This window comes from Limulus polyphemus, unplaced genomic scaffold, assembly GCF_000517525.1.
Source record: "Limulus polyphemus unplaced genomic scaffold, Limulus_polyphemus-2.1.2 Scaffold1189, whole genome shotgun sequence".
Lineage (NCBI taxonomy): Eukaryota > Metazoa > Arthropoda > Merostomata > Xiphosura > Limulidae > Limulus > Limulus polyphemus.
The window spans coordinates 311,596-319,101 of NW_013666799.1; the positions used below are offsets into that span (position 1 = coordinate 311,596).

The 7,506-nt window shown below is 35.6% G+C and overlaps 1 long non-coding RNA gene across 2 annotated transcripts in view; it reads left to right on the forward strand.

Moving 5' to 3' along the window:
• The window catches only part of LOC111086555, a 21,104-nt gene extending 14,898 nt beyond the window's left edge, over positions 1 to 6,206 (forward strand). Inside the window, exons 3-4 of one of the 2 annotated variants that reach the window (XR_002611290.1) lie at positions 636 to 745; positions 5,430 to 6,206. This is a non-coding gene — a long non-coding RNA (uncharacterized LOC111086555). The remainder of the gene's footprint in view (positions 1 to 635; positions 746 to 5,429) is intronic. The other variant, XR_002611291.1, reaches the window with a different exon arrangement.
• The last annotated feature ends 1,300 nt before the right edge of the window (positions 6,207 to 7,506 follow it).

The following is a 7,506-nucleotide window of genomic DNA, read 5'->3' on the forward strand; positions in this document are numbered from 1 at the left end:
GTGTATATGAAAGTTACTTTAAAATATCGCCCTTTATGGGCAAACTAATAATTATGCAGTATAACTTTCACTTACTAAACATTTTTTGACGTAACTTAGTTGCCTATATATACGTACATACATATATACATTGCCCAGCTGAAGCCTAGAACTTTCTACACTTTACAAGATGTTATGATGTAACAATACTCATTTAAGGCAACATGAAAAATACAGAAGGTTCAAGTAATTTACAACAACTGAACTACACACACAACATACGACTCTTATCAAGTTAAGTGACGAAATCTGTCATAACTATCGCTTTTAAAATAATTAACTTTAACACTCTTGTAATGAAAACTAAATAATCATTAAATATTATATCACTAAATGAACTAAATAATAACTCTTACACTAAACAGTCTTGTATATCCAACAATATTATTGTATTTGGTTATCATTATTAGACTATTAAACTTTTCTATGATATTTAAGCAGACTTTAAATTGATTTAGTTTTTGAGACTTGTAATATTATTCAGACTTTAAGATTTATAGTTTATTTCAGTAACTTGTTTTACTTTGAGAGGTTTGACTTGTCTTAACACTGAGGTGTTATTTTCATTTAATATTTTAATGTTACTTTTTGATTAGCTTACAGGGGGAAGCTCACACTGTACTATTGGGAGAGAACCAATATAGACATTCTTTACTGGACATCTTGATATTTTGTTGCCATGATCATGGATCCTGTTTTTGTTGAGGTTTGTTCTTTCTGAGTGGGTTTTTAACTGGAATCTCCCATACTCTGTTAAGTACACTTAGTTTTTTAAACAGTTTGAATGGTATTTCTCACAGGTCAGAGGGTGTACAAGCTAGAGAAAAAGTTAGGAGCTGAGGTTCTGCTTGCAAGAAAGTGACCATGTATTAGCGAAGTCCTCTCATTGATCTTGGGCTTTTGCCAATACTACAAATGTCCTGGATGACCATCACCCTTCAGCAAGAATGGGGAACAAATACTATATGGAGCACCCAAAAGGATTGATTGTGTCTGCAGGTCATGAGAACATCTGTATCAAGGGGCTGCCAAGCAAAACCATGAGGCAACATTTGGGGTTACTATATATTTGAATCCTGACAGAGGTAGTCACCATGGTAGTGGAAGTACAGGTGGTCTCTTTGGACAAGTTGCAAGAAAGGAGGAAAGAATTAGTGGAAGCTGTCATAGTGACTCCCAGCATGGACTGCCTTTCTCATGCCAGTGCCTACCCTAGGATTCAAGCTCTGCTAACAGCAGGACCACAGCCAACACCTTCCAATGTTGCAGCACAAACAAGCTAGTATCTATTGAACTGGCAGTGTTATCTGGTTCCTCCCATAACATCTGTGCTGCAACAGATGCAGCTGATGTCTCCATCTGGACTTCACTCAGAAATAGAGAACCAGAGTGTTTGTGAGCTGCAGGAGCAGTTCTGAGCAAATTGCCCATATTTTGACAAGCATCACTACTCTGGCCAGCAAACACTTTGTTCTAACAAATGGCAGCATACTAGATGTGGATGGAAAGGCTACCTCTTGGTCACATGAACAACAGGATGAAGGTAGTTGTAGCAGACCTTGGTTCTGATATTGGCATTATCAGGATGGACATACTGCAGAAACTATCACTTTTTCCTGTGCAACAAGTGAACTGAGTTTGTGTGAGAAGACTGTTCAAGATGGTTTGGTGGTTATGGTGCTTGACATACAATCTGCTGGGCACAGGATCAAAACTTGTCACCAAACATGCTCACCCTTTTAGCAGTGGAGGTTGGTGTTATAGTGTGATGGTATATTCCATTATTCATTAGTGAAGAGTAGTTCACAATTTTATGGTGTTTGTTAACTTCCTTCTCTCTAGTTCATACTTCAAAATTTAGGACAGCTAATGCAAGAAGCCAATGAGTAGCTTTACATAAAATTCAACAAACCAATCAACCCAGGTACAGTGGGTTGCATGTGTGTGTACCTTGTGAATGGAATCATAGTATCTCCATTTATGTAAGATTTTTTGTTTGAGTTCTGAGTCTGCCATTTGGTCTGTGTAATGCTCCAGCCACACTCGAGAGGCTGATGGAGTTTACACTCAAGGGATTGCAATAGGAGAGATGCTTAGTCTGTGTGGATGATGTCTTGTTATTTGACCAAATGTTTCAACTTGCTGTAATGAACCTGTCTATGGTCATGCAATAGATAAGAACTTCAGGTTTAAAGTCTAGGAAGAGTGTGCCCATTCACACACACAAGTAGATTTTCTCAGACTCATAGTGGGGTGAGATGGCATCTCTACTGACCTTATGAAGATCACAGTGGTTCAAAGTGAAAGGTTTGAAGTCTTCTTAGGTTCATATCATATTATCAACATTTTGTGTCCAATTTGTCCTAGGTTTCTGCACTCACTAAAGCCAATGTACATTTCAGGTAAGCTTATGAGTGCTTGAAGCATGTTCCAACAGAAGCTGTAGTGCTAGCATATCTGTGACAGGATTGTGAGTTCCTTTTGGACACAGATTCTGGTGATAATGGAATTTGGGCAGTGCTGTAAGAGGATAGGTCTCAATGAATGATTTCATACATTCACCATATCTTCACTTCATAAAAAAGAAAGAACTGCTTACAGTTGTGGTCTTTGTGAAGCACTACCAATATAAGTGTAGGGTGAATAATGTGTTGTTGAAGAGGCTTATGAACTTCAAAAATCAAGAAGGGATGAAAGCGTGTTGGATGTTAATGTTACAGGTGTATGTCATGGTCATATGGCATCATCCAGGAGTGCAACATGGAAATGTAGATGGATTATCTTGCCACATGATAAGATCCTGTACATTTGTTGAATGTCCTGATATGAGATACCATATTGAAGCAAAAGCCATTTCAGCTGTCACAACATCAATCCTTGTTGTAAGTGATTCCACTGGTGACTAAATACCAAAAACTCACACCTCAAAGAACTCAGAATTAGCATGGGCATTCCTTGTTAGGCAGGAAGGTAATGCATGATAGTACAGTGTGAGTGCACTCTGTCTTTTGAACTTATACGAGCAGATACAGATATGCAATGGCATGTACTATTTTTTATCAGACACCTAGGCATGGTTCTCAGCCTGTTTTGTAGCTGGTGGTTCCCTAGCAATTTATTCAGGTTTTGTATGATACAAGGACTAGAGGCCAACAATGTCACACACACACTAGTCATGGTTTTACTGGCCATGCTTAAGTTGTGACATTCAGCACTGATGCCAACATTGCACCACATATACAACCCAGAGGAAAAGCCAATTTAAACAGGGTAAACTTCAGCAAGTATTGTTGAATAGAGAATAATCTTGGACAGTGCTGATCTCCTTCCCAAGCAAAGTAATAAATCAATATGTGCTAGTCATTATTGATTACATCACTAAGTGGGCCAAATCTTATATGTTTGCAGAGCAAGGGATAGCTTATTTTGGTACCCCTGGTGAGATTCACATGTATCAGGGAACTAATCTCAACAGTCAGTTATTCCCAGAGTTGTAAGCTTCAAAGCAAAGGATTATGAATTAAGCCACAATGGCTACTGAGCCCTTTACAAGTGAAGCCATTGGTGCTTGGTGATGCTCATCTTCCATGTTCTTTTTTATTTAATGGCATCCACGTTTTAAAGTTTAAGGTATGCAGGCTGTTTTTAAATGTTGGGTTTAGAATCCACAAGTTTGTTGCCTTAACATGCCTCAGGTACCTTCTCAAAAAATTTAAGTAGTAAGGTTCAAGTAATGTTACTAAATAATGTCAATGATACCCTTTAGTTCATTTTTAAGCAAAAAAAAATTTTGGTAGCCAGTCCCAAAATTGAATATGTACAATTTATTATTCAAGTCTGTGTCCACAAATGCTCAGATGGTATTACAGACTTAGGAGATCAATAACTAATCAGAACACATTTGTTAATAAGGTGTGTGATTACCTCAGACAGTAATACATGTTGTGCATTGATGTTTCATATTTAGAATAAGTGAATTGTTGAACTGCTGAGGCAATTTGGTCCATTTCTTCATCAAAACTACTTCAAATTGATTAACACCGCTTGGATGTGAATCACGTGTAATCAAGCATCTTCTCAAATTTTGTGAGTATGGGAGCCATTTCAATTTGCTCAGTACCTTCTTTGAGGAAGTTACAACCCAGCTAAGCAAGGTGGAGTTCACATTATCGTTCATCAGAAGAAAAGAAACATACCAACTGCACCTGCATATGATGACATTAATGGTTGTAAAATGACATCCCTGTATCATTAATTGTGCATCAGTGTGTCTGCAAATACTAACTCCTGTCCATGCCATTGTGCAATCACCATTATGTGCATATCTTTCCTCCATGATATTTAGATTTGATCTATTCCTGGGTACTAACTAAATGTGTACCCTACCTATATATGTTTGGAATGGAATTGTCTTTCATTCATATTTTGTTTAACAAATCCACGTGTTTTTGACAAGACTGAAATTGTGCTGTTTCGTGCCAATGGATTGGAGAAACACAAACCATCAATCATCTGGCATAAAGACAAACATTTGGCACTTGTATGCTGAAACCTTATTTAGTCATTGGTCTGAGTTGGGAAACTGAAGCCTCTGGTTACATCAAGCCAGTATTATCAAATAGCAGACATCTTTGAGATTGTTGACATTGGTCTTTCCTGATCAGGTTTCTGGCCATATGTATTAGTGATCTGAAAGTGAGACTACATCCTTCTAACCACACTTTGTGAGACCTGTAGCCATTTTGCAATGACTTGTTATGTTTGATCAGTTGTAACTGACCTACTGCTCTCTAGTTCATGGAAATGTCATCTTTGTTGGGGATCTAGCATGTTTAACTGTCAACCACAATCTCTTTACATGCTGCCATTGTTTAAACTGATAACTGAAAAAAAAAAAAAAACATTATGCTTTCTTCTCTTTTTATATATATCACTGAATTGAGCATAACATATCACATAACTGATCATATGAATCTTGTTTTGTATAAAAATAAAATTGGGTGTACCATTGACATGATTTAATAACAGCAGTTGTGCATTATTACAAATATAAACAACTCGGATTACCTTTATTTATTGTGAGTAATGTATTTTCATGTATTCAATCACTATACTAATGTATATTATTATATAAGTACATGGCACTAGTAACTTATTTGTGAATTCTCGTTGAAGTTTACATGTATAATTCAAACAAATCCACAAGCTTTAAAACTTATCTATAGATTTATTTTGTAAGTAAGTTAATTTATTTATCTTGCAGACTTTACAGTTGAAACACATATGAATGAAATAAATATATTATTGAATGGATCTAGAAAAAACTTGTAGTGAAATATCAAGTATTTTTTTTTTAATAAAAGAATCTACAGTTCTTGTTTGTTTTAAAGGAAAGCCATGTTGGGCTATCTGCTGTGTCTCCCGGGAGGAAGCAAACCCTGGATCTTAGCATTGTAAGTCCTGAGACTGCTGTCCCAACGAGGGGACAACATTTCTACTAAACAAAGCTTTGATAAGTAGTCAATTTTTAGTAATGCTGTCAACAAAACGTTTATGAAGGTGACAACCTATTACAGTGATTAGGTTACTTTTAGATAACAATAAATAGATTACGTTTTTAAGAATGTTGGTATGAGATACATACCAGATATTTCTTTTCCTCTTAGTTTAGAAAGGTGATAATATCTTGTTCACCAAAATCTTTTGCACTTACAGTATGTTTGGTACGTGTATAGTACATATAGTGTGCATATACCTAGCATTTTTTTTTTTTTTTTTGCAATGTGGTGACCTTATTCTTGAGCTAGTTACTCGTCATCAACGATCGTTGCCACTTTGATATTTCTTAACTCTTTCCAAGGAAGATAGCGTTAAAGAGTTCTTTATACGTGTAATAATATGTTCTCTAGTAAGATTGGTAGTGTAAAGGTTTAGAAATACATGGCGGATATGTCCTCTCTATATTTACTTACGGAAGAGACGGGTGTGACAAATACACCCTTGGAGATTGCATCTATAATATGAAGTATATGCTGGTTGGGTACTTCCAGTCTTGTTTATGTTTTTCCATTTAATAGACAAGTGCTGTCCATCGTCTTGTATACATGCTCCGAGTTGTGTCTAAATTGTGTTCAATAAATAAAGCATTGCTTCCATTTCACTATCAACTCGTGTCCAGTCTCTTACCTCGATTCAAGTTAGTCAGGTCGAAAACTCTTGTAATACCTATTTTACCGACCCTCTACTTACAATAGGTACTATTTTAACCTGTCGGATATCTGTACACCTGAGAATAACACAAATGCATCTACAAAGGGGATGTTTTCTGAGACAGTTTTACGTTACTAATTAACCAACAAGACAGTTTAGTAAACTCCTTATAGAATAATGCATTTACTAAACATTTGAATTGATATACATCCATAAAAAGTGACGTTAAACTGATCATGTCTTTTCTTCGTAGAAATTGTCTTTGGAATATAGGAACTTCCGCAGTTAATGATTTATGCAGATTTTCAGACTCTAAAAGATATTTTTTTTCTCTCTGTAAACTGTAACTGAAAATACTTAGTAAAGAAAACTAAAAGTCATCTGTTTTAGTGGGATTAATGTTTGTATTTTTTTTTCGATTTATTGTATTTTACATGTTGGAAAAAGTTTATAATAGTACTTGTTTTCTCCCATTTGTTTTATTTTCACACCTGTTACAGAAAATAATAGAAACCGGTATTCTAAATAGTTTATTTCCAATCAAACAAACCACACAAACACCAGAAATTTTATTATTAGCAAAGTAAAGACCGCTTGCTTAACCCACACAAATAATAGTCTTCAAAACTCTTCAGATAATAAACTGTTGTAAATTATTTTGCAAAGGACAAAAACCCTCTAGTAATATAGTCTTATCAGAAGTTTTAAAACATGTGCATTAGATAAGATCGGTTTGTAGACAACGTATAACAAAATTAAGAGTTTCCTGATGGATTAATGGCAGGCCTATGTATTTACAACATTAAATCCGAGGTTTGACAGTGGACAGAGCGCATACAGCCCATTAGGTTGTTTTGTGCTAGAACAAAACAAACTTTTAGATGCTTTTTACCAATTTTTTAAACTCGTTCTGACCTGTTTTCAAATTCATAAGTTTTTGAAGTTTAAAAATAACGTGAACAAGTTCTATAAGTAAACAATATGTGTGGTATATTTAGCCTAACATTTGTACATGCACTTCTTTATATATGAGAAAGTTATACAAGTAATTTGCCGTCACTTTGAAAGGGCGAGACATATTTTTGTTTTAATAATGGGGTTCCTCGTCATCGAATTTGGATATTTTTGTTTTGTTTGTTGGATTTTGCGCTTAGTTACACCAGGGCTATCTGTGCTGAAATGATTGACTAGATTCGTCACTAGAAGAAAGCAGCTAGATAACAACAACCAGCGTCAACTTTTGTCAGGCCTTCATTC